At 40.2% G+C, this 15,762-nt stretch overlaps 1 protein-coding gene across 1 annotated transcript in view; it reads right to left on the reverse strand.

Annotated features, from left to right (window-relative positions):
* LOC112867919 (guanylate-binding protein 7-like) overlaps positions 1–6,723 on the reverse strand; it is a 46,255-nt gene extending 39,532 nt beyond the window's left edge. The window contains exon 1 of the mRNA XM_086717474.1: positions 6,664–6,723. The gene's annotated coding sequence lies outside the window, so the exon portion shown is untranslated. The remainder of the gene's footprint in view (positions 1–6,663) is intronic.
* Positions 6,724–15,762: the final 9,039 nt, after the last annotated feature.

The following is a 15,762-nucleotide window of genomic DNA, read 5'->3' on the forward strand; positions in this document are numbered from 1 at the left end:
CTCTGCTTTCAGGGGGAATGTGCACATTTGTGTAATTTAGGGCTTGGAATTAGGCAGATGACTTGTACTTCCAAGAGTGTGCGCTGTGAGTCAGCCTCTGCCGGCACTAACCCTGCTCCAGGTGCCTGGCTACCCTGCCCCGCTCAGACCACACATAGGTAGTAGACACTTCATCAGCTGGCTTGGGGCAGCCTAAGCCCTCCTTGTCTGTGGGGCTTGGGCCAGTCTCTAGCCCCCTGAGACTCCAGGGTGGAGGAAGTTCACTTGGTGAAAATCATTCCGAGGGGTGGCTTTAAACTGGCAACAGCCAATCCCCATTTGGATTTGTGCACTAGAGAGGTCACAGGCTTCTCCAGCAGCCAGGGCCCCCAGGTGTCACTTATTAGAGGGTCACCTGGCCAGCAGGCCCTGGCACCTCCCTGGCAAGGCCACTGACTCCAATTCTGCCTTCAGGGGCAATATTCCCCACTGGGTAGCCAGGGTTTGTGATCAGTGGGAGGCCTTGTTCCCACCGCCTTGCTCCCAGGGGTCCTTCATGCCTGTGACATTCCAGCATGGCCCCAACCACCAGCATGGATTCAGGGAGGGAGGCCACTCCCCAAAAGTTGTTCTGAAAGGGCTGCTGCAAATGGGTTATAGTTGTCCCCCTTTTGGACCTTTCTGATTAGCTTGTTTTACTGGATAAAACCCCTTGTCAGCTCCCCCTGCCTTATACTGGGATTGAGCTCTGATTGCTTCTGCTTTGCCTTCATGGAGAATATGGGCTTTTCTGTAGGTCATGTCTTGGAATTAGGTTGATACTTTATAGCCCTAAGAGCTTGCTCCTGTGATTAGGCTTTGTTGACACTCATCCTGTTCCTGGTCCCTGGCTCCCCTTACTTTAGAGTCCAATGCATGTGCAGTCCGCACCCATTCAGCTGGCCTCGGTGGCCTAATGTGTGTGTATGTGTTTTTTTTCTCCCCCTCTCTTATAAGAATTAAACATCCCTGGTTCCTTTCATATGCTGCCTTAGCTGTTTAACATGCCACATCATGGTCAAAATTTTCTTATCTTCACATGTACCTTCAACTCAGCAGAAGAATATAGGGAAAAAGAGGCAATGTTGCCTCCCTTTAATACATTTCTTAAATGATTATGTATAATAACATCTCCTTACAATTATTTACTAGAATTACATCTCATGGCAAGATTATCTGCAAAGAAGCCTGGGGAGTTTAATCTCTCTAGTTGTAATTTCTTATTCTACTTAAATTAGAAATTCTAATTTCTCATTGTCATTGCAACCTATGTGTCATGTGCCCAGGTAAAAATCGGGTGTTGTTTTTTATTTTTTATTTTATTAATTTTATTTTTTATTATTATTTTAAAAATATAACTTATTGTCAAATTGGTTTCCATACAACACACATTGCTTATCCCAACAAGTGCCCTCCTCCCTGCCCATCACCTACTTTCCCCTCACCATTACCCCCCATCTACCCTTAGCTTGTTCTCAGTCCGTAAGAGTCTCTTATGGTTTGCCTCCCTCCCTCTCTGTAACTTTTTTTTTCCCCTTCCCCTCCTCCATGGTCTTCTGTTAAGTTTCTCAAGATCCACATAAGATCTGCACTGCAAAGGAAACAACAAAACTAAAAGGCAACCGGTGGTATGGGAAAAGATATTTGCAAATGACATATCAGACAAAGGGCTAGTATCCAAAATCTATAAAGAACTCACCAAACTCCACACCTGAAAAATTAATTTTATTTTTAAAATTTACTTATTTACTTTTATTATTTTTTTTTTAATTTTTTTTTCAACGTTTATTTATTTTTGGGACAGAGAGAGACAGAGCATGAACGGGGGAGGGGCAGAGAGAGAGGGAGACACAGAATCGGAAACAGGCTCTAGGTTCTGAGCCATCAGCCCAGAGCCCGACGCGGGGCTCGAACTCACGGACTGCAAGATCGTGACCTGGCTGAAGTCGGACGCTTAACCGACTGCGCCACCCAGGCGCCCCTATTTACTTTTAAATTTACATCCAAGTTAGTTAGCATATAGTACTATAATTCCTGATTATAATATACTATTTCAGGAATAGATTCCAGTGATTCAATCCTGTATATAACATTCAGTGCTCATCCCAACAAGTGTCCTCCCTAATGCCCCTTACCCATTTAGCCCCCCCCCCACAACCCCTCCAGTAACCCTCAGTTTGTTCTCTGTATTTAAGAGCCTCTTATGTTTTGTCCCCCTCCTTGTTTTTATATTATTTTTGCTTCCCTTCCCTTATGTTCATCTGTTTTGTATCTTAAATTCCTTATATAAGTGAAGTCATATGATATTTGTCTTTCTCTGGCTAAGTTCGCTTAGCATAATACCCTCAGTTCCATCCATGTAGTTGCAAATGGCAAGATTTCATTCTTTTTGATTGCCAAGTAATACTCCATTATGTGTGTGTGTGTGTGTGTGTGTGTGTGTGTGTGTGTACACACACACACACACACACACATATATATATATGTATATGTATATATATACATACATACCACATCTTATTTATCCATTCATCCATCAATGGACATTTGGGATCTTTCCGTACTTTGGCTATTGTCAATAGCACTGCTATAAACATTGGGGTGTATGTGCCCCTTGGAAACAGCACACCTGTATCCCTTGGATAAATACCTAGTGGTGTAATTGCTGGGTTATAGGGTAGTTCTATGTTTAATTTTTTGAGGAATCTCCCTCCATACTGTTTTCCAGAATGGCTGCACCAGTTTACATTCTCACCAGCAGTGCAAAAGAGATCCTCTTTGTCTGTATCCTTGCTAACATCTGTTATTGCCCAAGTTGTTAATTTTAGCCATTCTGACTGGTGTGAGGTGGTATCTCATTGTAGTTTTGATTTTATTCCCCTGATGATGAGTGATGTTGAGAATTTTTTCATGTGTCTGTTAGCCCTCTGGATGTCTTCTTTGGAAGAGTGTCTATTCATGTCTTCTGCTCATTTCTTCACTGGATTATTTGTTATTTAGGTGTTGAGTTTGATAAATTCTTTATAGATTTTGGATACTAACCCTTTATCTGATACGTCATTTGCAAATATCTTCTCCCATTCTGTCAGTTGCCTTTTAGTTTTGCCAATTGTTTCCTTCCCTGTGTAGAAGCTTTTTATCTTGATGAGGTCCCAATAGTTCGTATTTGCTTTTGTCTCCCTTGACTTGAGAGACGTGTTGAGTAAGAAGTTGCTGTGGCCAAGGTCAAAGAGGTTTTTGCCTGCTTTCTCTTCTAGGATTTTGATGGCTTCCTGTCTTATGTTTAGGTCTTTCATCCATTTTGAGTTTATTTTTGTGTTATGGTGTCAGAAAGTGGTCCACGTTCATTTTTCTGCATTTTGCTGTCCAGTTTTCCCAGCACCATTTGCTGGAGAGACTGTATTCCACTGGATGTTCTTTCCTGCTTTGTCAAAGATTAGTTGGCCATATGTTTGTGGGTCCATTTCTGGGTTCTCTATTCTGTTACATTGATCTATGAGTCTGTTTTTGTGCCAGTACCATACTGTCTTGATGATTACAACTTTGTAATACAGCTTGAAGTCCAGAGTTGGGATGCATCCAGGTTTGGTTTTCTTTTTCAGATTGCTTTGTCTATTCGGGTCTTTTGTGGTTCCATATAAATTTTAGGATTGTTTGTTCTAGCTCTGTGAAGAATTCTGATGTTATTTTGATAAGGATTGCATTGAATATGTAGATTGCTTTGGGTAGTATCAACATTTTAACAATATTTGTTCTTCTAATCCATGAGCATGGAATGTTTTTCCATTTTTTGTGTGTCTTCTTCAGTTTCTTTCATAGGCTTTCTATAGTTTTCAGTGTATAGATTTTTCACCTCTTTGGTTAGGTTTATTCCTAGGTATTTTATGTTTTTTTTTTGTGTGTGTGTGCAATTGTAAATGGGATCGCTTCCTTGATTTCTCTTTCTGTTGCTTCATTATTGATGTATATGAATGCAACCGATTTCTGTGCATTGATTTTATATCCTGAGACTTTGCTCTTTGCTGAATTCATGGATTTGTTCTAGCAGTTTTATGGTGTAATCTTCTGGGTTTTCCATATAGAGTATTATGTCATCTGTGAAGAGTGAAAGTTTGACTTCCTTCTTGCCAATTTGGCTGCCTTTTATTTCTTTGTGTTGTCTGATTGCTGAGGCTAGGACTTCCACTTATGTTGAATAATAGTGGTGAGAATGGACATCCCTGTCGTGTTCCTTAGGGGGAAAGTTCTCAGTTTTTCCCCATTGAGGATGATATTAGCAGTGGGTGTTTCATATATGGCTTTTATGATCCTGAGGCATGATCCTTCTATCCCTACATTCTAGAGGGTTTTTATCAAGAAAGGATGCTGTATTTTGTCAAATATTTTCTCTGCATCTATTGAGAGGATCACGTGGTTCATATTCTTTCTTTTATTGATGTGATGTATCACACTGATTGTTTTGCAGATATTGAACCAGCCTTGCATCCTAGGCATAAATCCCACTTGGTCGTGGTGAATAATTCTTTTAATGTATTTTTGAATCCAGTGGGCTAGTTAGTATCTTGTTGAGGATTTTTGCATCCGTGTTCATCAGAGAAATTGGTCTGTAGTTCTCCTTTTTAGTGGGGTCTTTGTCTGGTTTTGGAATCAAGGTAATCCTGGCTTCATAGCATGAGTTTGGAAGTTTTCTTTGCATATCTATTTTTTGGAACAGCTTCAAAAGAAGCCATCAATGATACTGTAATAGCAATGTAGCAGGACAGATGGTGGCTGCACTTGTGATGAACATAGCAGAACGTATAAACTTGCCAAATCAGTAAGTTGTACACCCAAAACTAACATTGTGTGACAACTATACTTAAAATAGAAGGATAATCTAACATCACTGAAGGAAAACTGAGCAAAAAAAGTTTCTAGAAGGAGCAAGTTAGTAAAGATGAAGAGAGTTAAAATTGAAAAGTAACAGAATATAGAATGATTTAAAGGATTAAGATGATTAGAAGGTATCTAAATGATTCCTAGGTTTTTAGCTTGAATAAGTAGATGTCAAAAAGTAACAAAAATAAAATTCAGTCGATGTTGAATTTTTTCTAGAAATGTTTAATTTCTTGTATATTCATAGAACTTTCAAATGGAATTACATAACCCTGAATACAAGTATCTCCTGATAGAAAAGCATTTATTCACAGTTTATCATACTTATCTGTATCTCCTGATAGTTCAAGGGGGCAGAGGCTATATGTATTGTTCTGTGATGTGAAGCCAATTCTCAGTTCATACAGGATATTAAGTAAACATTGCTACCATGAACTAACGTGTGGCTTAGGAGAAAGTTCTCCCTGGGAAGTTAGATACACATGCATTCTATATCTGTAAGACTCTAGTGTATGCATGGAAACAGTAGGAATATCCTTATAACACTTTGCCCAGAGGATGCATAAGGTTGGAATGAGAAAAGCAAAGGAATGGTGATGGAGCCCTGAGAACACTAATATTTTGGGTGTTACTACAGACAGAATAAGACATGAGGGAAACTGAGAAGGAGTGGTCAGAAATGGTCTTATGAGTTCCAGGAGAACATGCCTCAGAAGCCTTGTTGGAGCGGATGTCCCGAAGGAGGCAGTGATCAATAACATTAAATATTATTGGAGGGCTGAGATATCCAAGCAAAGAAGCGTTTAACGCCAAATTATGCAAGTAGAATGAGATAATTCTATTAGATCTGTAGCCAATCAACAGTTCCAAAAGAAACTTTTCATAAGAGTAATCTAGAGTGATGATTAAAAATGTTCCATCCCTGAGGCACCTGGGTGGCTGAGTTGGTTAGGCTTTCTGACTTCGGCTCAGGTCGTGATCTCACGGTTCTTGGTTCGAGCCCCCTGTCTGGCTCTGTGCTGACAGCTCGGAGCCTGGAGCCTGCTTCGGGTTTTGGGTATCCCTCTCTCTCTGCCCTCCCCCACTCGTGATCTCGGTCTCTTAAAAATGAATAAATGTTTAAAAAAAATTTTAAAGTGTTCCATCCGTATTTGCAACCACTTAATTCTGATGTAGTTTGTGCATGGACCATGTGTTTAAAAAGTACATGATACATAAACATGAATAAACTTTATCTTTTTAACAGTTGATCAGTGTAAACGAGACTGAATTGTTCATATAACACAGCTTTGTAGCCTCTATGGAATTCAATATAGTTAATACAAAATAAACCAGAAACCATCTTTTGGGATTGAAGTTGTTGGGGAGCTGAGGACCCTCGTGGCGGCCTGAGGAGGGAGGGGCTGCCGGGAGGGAGCGACCCCACCCGGCGTCCCTGCGAGGAGGGGTCGGGGGTCTGTCCGCCAGCCAGCCGGAGGAAGGCTACGGCCCTCCCTTCCGCAGCCACGGCGGCCCGCACGGGTCCTTTTCCCGCGCCGGGCTCCCCGGGACGCCCGAGGGGGAGCGGCGCCTCCCGGGACGGCGGCGCGCGCGCGCCGTCGCCCCCCAGGCGCCCGCGTGGACGCGCACTGGCTGAGTGGCGGGAGCAAAGCGCCCCGCGCCGGCCTCCCGCTGCCTTCCCGCGGGCTGCGCGGAGCCTGCGCCTGGGCCTGTGTTGTTAGTCTGGTAGCCGAAGCGCGCGCGGAAAGCCGGGTTTAGGAGCGAATTTACGTGGCGCTGGCGCTGCGGTCAGGGGACAAGTTCTCAGCAGCTCTCGCTCGCCCCTCGCGCGCGCCGCCAGCGTCTGGCTCCTCAGGAACCCGCCGGTTTCCCGGGATGCCTTGGGGCTGGTTTCCTTGAATGGGCTTTGGGTGGGGGTGGGGGTGGGGGTTGTAATATATACTTACTCATTTCTTATTTTTTCTCTCTTCTCACGCTTACCTTAAAAAGTACGCTTGTAGTTAACGTGAGTATTGTTTTCATAATAAAATACATATATGCACATGCGTATATAAAACACCTAGTATTAACAGTCCAGAGGTAATCACTATGATTTTGTTGCATGTTTTTCTTGAATCTTACTCTACGTGTTCATATGAGTTTTGGTATCGTGAAGCTTATATAATTTCGGGTTCTGCTTTAAAGAAAATAACGAATAAGAACTCTAAATATTTAAAACGAGCAAAGGAATCATAAGCAACTTTTTTTTTTTTTTTTTTTTTAAAGCTGACAAATGCTACAAACATTTTATCTTCGTTTCCAGTTTTTAGTTCTGTTAGGGTGCTTCCTTCCTGTCATATTTGAATTTCAGTTTGAGCAATAATTCTGGCATATAAAGTTGAGGCATACAGGTGAACTATTTGAATGCATCTTAAAATTGTATTCCCTTATACTGAGCAACAGAACAGGAACTGAAATTAGTCTTTCATGACATTATGTTGTCTTCTGGATGGATATAGGTAGGAGCTGTTTTAATAGACCCATGTGGTCTCTGGTTCGTCCGCTGCTTTTTTATGTCCAGAATGTTCTGAGTGAATTGAGAAGATACTAAGGATTTTACCCAATTTCACCAGTATATTTTTGTGAAATTGACTGACAATAATGAGGTAGAAACTAAGTACCAACATTTGGATATTAGAGATTCACTTTCATAGCTTTTTAAAGTTCCTAATGTGACAAACTTGTATCATAACAGTGTAACCTACCATATAAAAAGAATTTCAATATGAAATTTCATATTGTTTTAAAATCTCTTTTTCTTTGATGTATTATGTAATGCTATTAATCACATTCTTATTGGAAAGTTGACCTCAACGAGCCTGTATACCGTACTTCCTCATATTAAATATTAAAGTGTACTCTTCTTAGGTAGTATCATGGTGAAAGTAAATTCTTATTTTTTTCAGTGGTCTTTATTTGGGATTATTCAAATTGGGCAATGAGGTTTTTTTTTTTTTTTTTTTCCTTCTGCAACGCTCCAGGGCACATTTTACTAATGCGTGTAACCCAATATGGAACTCATTATTAATGGATATTTAAAAACGACCAAAGCAGAGTTCTTACTCTTGGTAAAACCATACCTTGAAGGGGCAGATACTGTAAATCAAATAAGAAGTGATCAGTGCTAATGTGTTACAAATGAAACATTTGAGTCTTTTTCAGAGCAACAATTAATTGTACTTGGAAAAATTGTATGTAGATGGCTTCACAAGAAGGTACCATTTCTGCTGGATCTTGGAGGACGACTCTGATTTCATCAAACAGAGATTGGAGAGCAAAGGAAGGGAATGAGCAAATATGTAAAGCTAGCGAGTAAATGCTAGGAATCAGCCGGAGTCTATTGTAGCCAGCGGGCTCTTTGAGGTTGAGGTTGAAAGATCAATTGCTGGGGTGCCTGGGTGGCTCAGTCTGTTAAATATTCAACTTTGGCTCAGGTCATGATCTCACGGTTCGTGAGTTCCAGCCCCATGTTGGGTTCTGTGCTGACAGAGCCTGGAGCTCGTTTCCGATTCCGTGTCTCCCTCTCTGTCTACTCCTCCCCCGCTTTGCGCGCTCTGTCAAAAATAAATAAACATTAAAAAAATTAAAAAATATATCAATTGCTACCTGGATCATACACTTTATTCCAGGGCAGGTAGTCTTTGAAGATTGTTAGACACGTTCAGAGCTGTGCTTGAGTTCCATCACCCTGATGGGAGGAGAAGAGGGAGGGGGAATAGAGAGGGGACACCGGAGAGAGAGCTTATTCAGGAGGCTTTGGTACAGCTTAGAAAGCATTTTCTGGTCCTTCTACTCAGCAATACCAAGACAAACCTTCCTCTATGACCTAGGATTCCACTTCTGAGTTTATTATGCAAGGGAGGTTTATACCTGTGTTCAACAAATCTTTACTATTTCATAAAAAATAAACCTGAAAATCCAAATACTTATTGATAGTAGAATGAATAAATTATCTTCGTACAGCTCAACGTTTGCAGCTTACAATTCACACGATGAACTAGAAGACTTTTACAAATATTGCTTATTGAACAAATGAAGCAAGATACAATACATACAATGTAATTCTAGTTATGTGGAGCCTGAAAGTAGGCCAAAGTAAATAATGTTATTTAGGGCTCAGATGTACATGATCAGATCCTAGAAAGGGATTGTGAAATGTGTGATGTTAGTTGGCCCTTAGCAGGGTTGTCAAAAGTTGAAATGTGTGCCTTTAGAATTTTAGAAATGTTCAATTTCTATACCTAGTGGTAATTTAGGTATTTGTTTTAAAATTATATTTATATTGTATATTTTACATTTATGTTCTGTGCACTCTTACGTATGTGTCATATTTCAAAATCTTCAAAAACGGGGATGCCATTTGTCAAAATATTGCTTTGAAAAGGAGCAAAAGATTGTGTTGTGATTGAAGTACGGGTCAAGAGAGGATTTCTTTTTTCCTGCCCCTTTTCCTTTTTATCTTCCCCACTATTTTTACCCTAAGTTAAAAATATTCAGTGTTGAGGAGAAGACTTCTGTTTCCAGAAAGATAAAGGAGAAATGCTTTCCCTATTCCCCCCACTAATTACCACTAACTGTCCTGGATATTGTTGGCATAACAAACCTTAGAAGATTCTGGAAGGGGAGGAGAAGGCAAATTAGCTGTGTACCAGTTTTAGTGCTGGAAAAGCTGATAACCCATAAATATCAGTAGGCTCCCAAACAAAAAACCTCAGCAAAGCACATTTTCTTTAGCCAGAGGCCTACAAAAGAGGCAACTTGGCAAGACAAAGAAAATTCTAGACAAAGCACTTTGTTCCAGCCCAACAGCACAGTAAAATCTGTGGACCAACCTCCAGACTCCCATACAGCAAGGAAAGGCCTAGACTTCTGCCTCACCTAGGAGTAAAGAGGTACCGTTATCCACTGCCTAAATGGTGTCAGAAAATCCACTAGGAATGTAGACTCTCATTTTTTTTTTTTTTTTTTTTTTTAAGTTTCTATTTATACTGAAAGAGAGAGAGAGAGAGTAGAGGGTGGAGGGAGTCAGAGAGAGAATCCCAAGCTCAAACTTACAAACAGTGAGATCATGACCTGTGGAATGCCTAACCAACCCCGCCACCCAGGCTCCCCTAGGCTCTCATTCTTTTTGTGTGATCATGAGGCACCCTTCCCCCTTCTCACTGGGTGGTGTCAGAGAAGGTATAGTGGACAGGCAAGACTTTCAGGAGTAAGGAGGCCACCTAACTGTGAGTAACAGCAGAGGCCATATTGGAAGCAGTAATGAGAACTCCTGCTGTCCTCAGCCAAGGTTTCATCAGCAGCAGCCTTAAGGGAAATGAATGGCAGACCACTAAAATGAAAATTTAGGAAGATTTCCTGTTTGTAGGATGAATGGTTAGAGAACAAAAATAGCTTCCTTCCAAATATGGTATCACCTATTTGTAAATATGAAAAAGATCTTTTAGGGGCGCCTGGGTGGCGCAGTCGGTTAAGCGTCCGACTTCAGCCAGGTCACGATCTCGCGGTCCGTGAGTTCGAGCCCCGCGTCGGGCTCTGGGCTGATGGCTCAGAGCCTGGAGCCTGTTTCCGATTCTGTGTCTCCCTCTCTCTCTGCCCCTCCCCTGTTCATGCTCTGTCTCTCTCTGTCCCAAAAATAAATAAACGTTGAAAAAAAATTTTTTAATAAAAAAAAAAAAAAAAAAAGATCTTTTATGTCACCCTCTGAGAGACACTTGGGTTCCTTGTTCCTTGGCACAGGTTCAGCTGACTGTACCTTTTTTCCTCTTTTACACCTAACTCCTTCTATTCATTTCATGCCACATCGTCGATGGTGACCACAGCTACTACCTGCAGGGACTGCCCAGACTCTTGGTCTTTCCTTCGCTTGCCTTGGCCTCTTTCCCCAAGAACAGATTTAGTGATTTGTAAGTGAGGCCAGTTGGAAAGAACATCTTCACCTTTGGTCTCAAGATCCAAACTGTGAAATTAAAACAGTAACTGTTTGGACTTGACATTGGTTTCCAGGTGGTGAATATTACATGTGAGTAGATTCTTGTAAAATTGCATGTGTCTGTTATACATTTTTAAAACTTTTCAAGGATAGTTCATTTAAGGTTAAGGAAGTTTCAAATTTATGAATTTGGTATCATGTCAGTCAAAATCCACTGTTAAAAGCAATTGACTTGCATTTTGCCTATTTGTCATTATTATAGCTCCAAGGATCTCAAAACCAGCATTTGTGTTGATAAAACAGAATTAATAGATACAGCATAATCTAAGAAAAAGGCTCATACTAGGAAGTGTACAAGGCTCTGAATTCCCTGATCTAGATCCCCTGAGTGCTCTTTGAAGGGTTCAAGGTCTAAGGACATCCTGGAGTCTGGTAGTTAGAGAGGCTTCCCAATATTACTTGAGGTGTGCCAGCCAGAACCTAAACACCAGAGTTAGATCACTAATTGGACCAGCTACTTAGGAAAAAATCCTTCTCCAATATGGGAATCCTTCCCACTGTGGGAGCAATGAGCAAACATGAAGGAGAGTATCAACCCCTTGCAACTGAGGAGAGCTGTTATTGTTACAGTGATGCCACTTTTTGCTGAGGTGGTGTGCCCAGCATGTTTCAGAGAGGTTTGGCAGAATCAGTGTCCGTTCCTTCTTTCCCTCCTCTTTTTCTCCTTCTCTGAAGCCAAACAGCTCCTCCTCTTCATAGGGTGTTATGCACAGCCTTTTGAATCAGAAATGTGTATTTATTACAAAATGTATTCTTCACATTATTTGGCTATTTTGCAGGAGTGTATCATTTGTAAACCGATATATCTACTATGAATAGGCTAATTAAACACACACATGGGTATGGTAGTAAAAAAGCTACTCCTGAAAATCTGCTTCTGTTTTAGAAATCATTATAATTTTGAGGATGATTTGAAGTTATTTTTTTTTATTTGAAGTCATTTAAAATTTTTTTAATGTTTGTTTATTTTTGAGAGACAGACAGAAAGAGCATGAGCAGGGGAGGGGCAGAGAGAGGGAGACATAGAATCTGAAGCAGGCTCCAGGTTCTGAGCTGTCAGCACAGAGCCCAACGCAGGGCTTGAATCCACAAACCACGGATCATGACTTGAGTGGAAGTTGGAAACTTAATTGACGGAACCACCCAGGCACCCCTAAAGCCATAAACCCTAAAGTTGAGCATAAGTAGCCAATTGCCTGCCTCTTTCCCTCCTAATTATATAGTCAACAGGCACATATACACATGCCCTCCAAAGCAGAATAATCATAGAAGTGTTTATTTATAATATAGCTACTTTAGTATCTTTTTACATATTTATTTTTGAAAGAGAAAGACATTAGCAGGGAAGAGGCAGAGGGAGAGGCAGGGGGCGGCGGTTGTGGGGGAAGACACAGAATACCGAAGCAGGTACCAGGCTCCAAGCTGATGCTCAAACCCACAAATTGTGAGATTATGACCTGAGCTGAAGTCGGATGCTTACCCAACTGAGACACCCAGGCACCCCTAGCTAGTGTAATATCTTAAGTGCTCATCCATACTGGAACAGTGTGATAGGTTTAAAAAAATGGCCTATCAAAGGCATATCCATGTCCTAATTCCCATAACCTGTGAATGTTACTTTTCTTAGAAAAAAAAGGTCTTTGTTTTCTTGATCTGGGTAATAATTATAGGGATATGTACATTTTGTGATATTTCACCCACTGTATACTTTTCACCTGAGCATTCTATAGTCCCTGTGTTATAGTTTAATTGAAAAGTTAAAAAAATTTCTCTTAGAAGTCCTTATATTAATACAAAGTCTGCTTGAGACCTTTAGTTACCAATATTGGTCTTAATCACAAAGAAAAAAAAAAAAAAAGAAAAGAAAGACAAAAAGAAACATGCTCCAAACTTCTACCTCTTCTATGTCAAAGTTATCTAATAAAGTCAGGACACTGGAGGATTACTGGATAATATAAAGTCTGATATAAATTAGGATTCTTACCCAAGCCGTAAGAAAATAGTTTCAGATCTTAAAATGGTCATTGCATCAAAAGAGTTTGGAGTTATATTCCACAATAATTTGAGTGATATTAGTCAAGGACTCATTGATTCTGTCTTTTCTGTTGTCTCCCTAAGTTTCTGTCTGGTAATTTTTTTGCAATTGGTAATTTCCAAAGTTCCTTGTCTCTCCATAAATGTGTGGTTCCAATTTCAAGACAAAGTTTAAAACTTTATTTTCTATTAATATAGTTGAGACTGAAAGTGACAATAGGCCAGGGCTACTTTGAAATTGGTCTAATGCCGAGAAATCAGCTTCTTTTTCCTATTCATTACAATCTACTGTTTATTCCAGAGAACTAAAAAGAATTCCAGGGACAATTGAATGTTTTGTGAATTTTGTGTGTAGAAGAGCTGAATTTCTTGTGCACCCTTCAAACTGCTTTCTGATAAACATATTGTCTGTAGAAAAATTTGGAAATGTTGATGAAGAATAATTCATCAACAGGTGGGGGCACCTGGATGGCTCAGTTGGTTAAGTGTCTGACTCTTGAGTTTGGCTCAGGTCATGATCTCACAGTTCGCAAGATGGAGCCCTGAGTTGGACTCTGCATGACAGTATGGAACCTGCTTGGGATTCTGTTTGTCTCTCTCTCTGCCCCTCCATAGCTCATGCTTCTCTTTCTTAAACATTTTTTTTTTAAAGAATAATTCATGGGGCACCTGGATGGCTCAGTCGGTTAAGCATCCGACTTCAGCTCAGGTCATGATCTCATGGTTCGTGAGTTGGAGGCCCACATCAGGCTCTGTGCTGACAGCTCAGAGCCTGGAGCCTGCTTCAGATTCTGTGGCTCCCTCTCCTCTGCCCCTGCCCTGATCATACTCTGTCTCTGTCTCTCAAGAAGTGAATAAACATTATAAAAATAAATAAATGCATAAATAAATACATAAATAATAAAAAGAATAATTCATGGTGTGCATAAGATCATTCTGTCCCTGAAAAAAAAGCCCTATAAATCAATAATATATAAATATATATTCCTAGAAGAATATATAGTCCAAAATTAACAGTATTTCTAGTTCAATATGTTTTATAACAAAGTATATCCCATGCGTTTTTTGCTAGTTTCAAAGGATTAGAGGGTATATTTTGTTTTTATACTTTTCTGTATATTATGAATTTCTTTTCAATGATTGAATTATTTTTATAATCATAGAAATATATATGTATATATACTTTTTCCACTTTTGTTAAAGTAAAGCACTTCTGGAAAGCTATTTCTGTTTCAAAAATCATTATAGTTTTGAAGATTATCTAATGTATCACCTAATGTATTTCAGCTTGAACCATTGCTACTCAGCACATAGATACATATATATGTATATATTGCATGCTTGAAACAGTATGTGTATGTAGCTACACAGTATGTATATGTATATGTATATGTATATGTATATGTATATGTATATGTGTGTATATATATATGTATATATACATATGAATATACATATGTGTGTATATATAGACTTGACACAGTGTTTATGTATAAGTACACAGTATATATATACCTGCTAATGAGAGGCATTGTGAAACTCTTGAAAACTATATGTATACTTACCCCTCTAATACCATGAGAACCTTTGGTCTGGATTTCTCATTGTGAAGACTTAACCAGTTCAATGATAGTTTAGTCAATGTATAAATGCTTGGATGTAACGAATGTGGGCATAGAGACTTTACCATACCACACAACTGTAAGCAGCCTAAAATTAGTTTTTACAAAAGGAACAGAAACCACTTTTCGACACATAGCAAGTGAGTGAAAATGGGGAAAATTTCAAGGAATATAGATAAGTGGTTAAGTCGAAAGCAAAGTAGTCGTTGTAATGCCAGCCTAATAGCAGTTCTTCTCTCGTGTGACCTCTACTTTAGTCGAGTGTAAATAAGTTGAGGCCTATGTCTTTACATAGAATCTCAATTAAAATTCCACGTAAATAAAACAGGACTCAGAACATCCAGCTGGCATTCTATCTTAGGCAAAATTCTTCAGGTGATGAGAAGGTTATCTGCAGGTTCTCTCTCTGCCTGCACAATCTGAGGCATGCATGTGGCATGCTGAGCACTTGGGAAGCAACTATAGCCAGTGCGCCAATGTGACATACGGAAGGACAACCTGCCGCAGCCGCTGCTGCCTTTTTTTTTTTTTTTTAATGTTCATCTATTTTTGAGAGAGAGAGAGACAGAGAGAAAGTGTGTGTGAATGAGGGGAGGGGTAGAGAGAGAGGGAGACACAGAATCTGAAGCAGGCTCCAGGTTCTGAGCTGTCAGCACAGAGACTGACGCGGGGCTCAAACTCACAAACTGTGAGATCGTGACCTGAGCCAATGTGGGACACTTAACTGATTGAGCCATCCAGGTGCCCCTTGCTGCTGCTGCTGCTTCTTTTCCTTCTTCTCAGCCCAAGCCTTGCAGCTGCTAGGACAGCAGACAAGACTGTCATAGCAGTTTGCTATGGATTGGCAGAAGCTAAGGAGTGGCCTTTACTTCCTTGGGTCTGTGAACCAGCTTTCCATTGTGAATCTGAGTAGTAAGAAATCCCTCAACAATGCAGTTGTGTCTGTACATAGTCAGTATTCCAAATAGCCCATCAGCTTCAGTCTTACTTAATTTTTGAATGCTGAGATCAATGTACCACCTTTGCTCTGTACATAAATCAGTGATGGATTAAAAATGGCTGCAAATATATTGCCATACTTCACAGAGTGAGGTAGATTTCATTTCTCCTGCCTTGGGCTGTCCCTAGGAACTATCCTGATCAACAGAATGCAACGAAAGGGCTGTTGAGTTCACTGGGTCT

The sequence above is a fragment of the Puma concolor genome, chromosome C1, assembly GCF_028749965.1.
Source record: "Puma concolor isolate L17-30 chromosome C1, mPumCon1.1.hap2, whole genome shotgun sequence".
Classification (NCBI taxonomy): domain Eukaryota; kingdom Metazoa; phylum Chordata; class Mammalia; order Carnivora; family Felidae; genus Puma; species Puma concolor.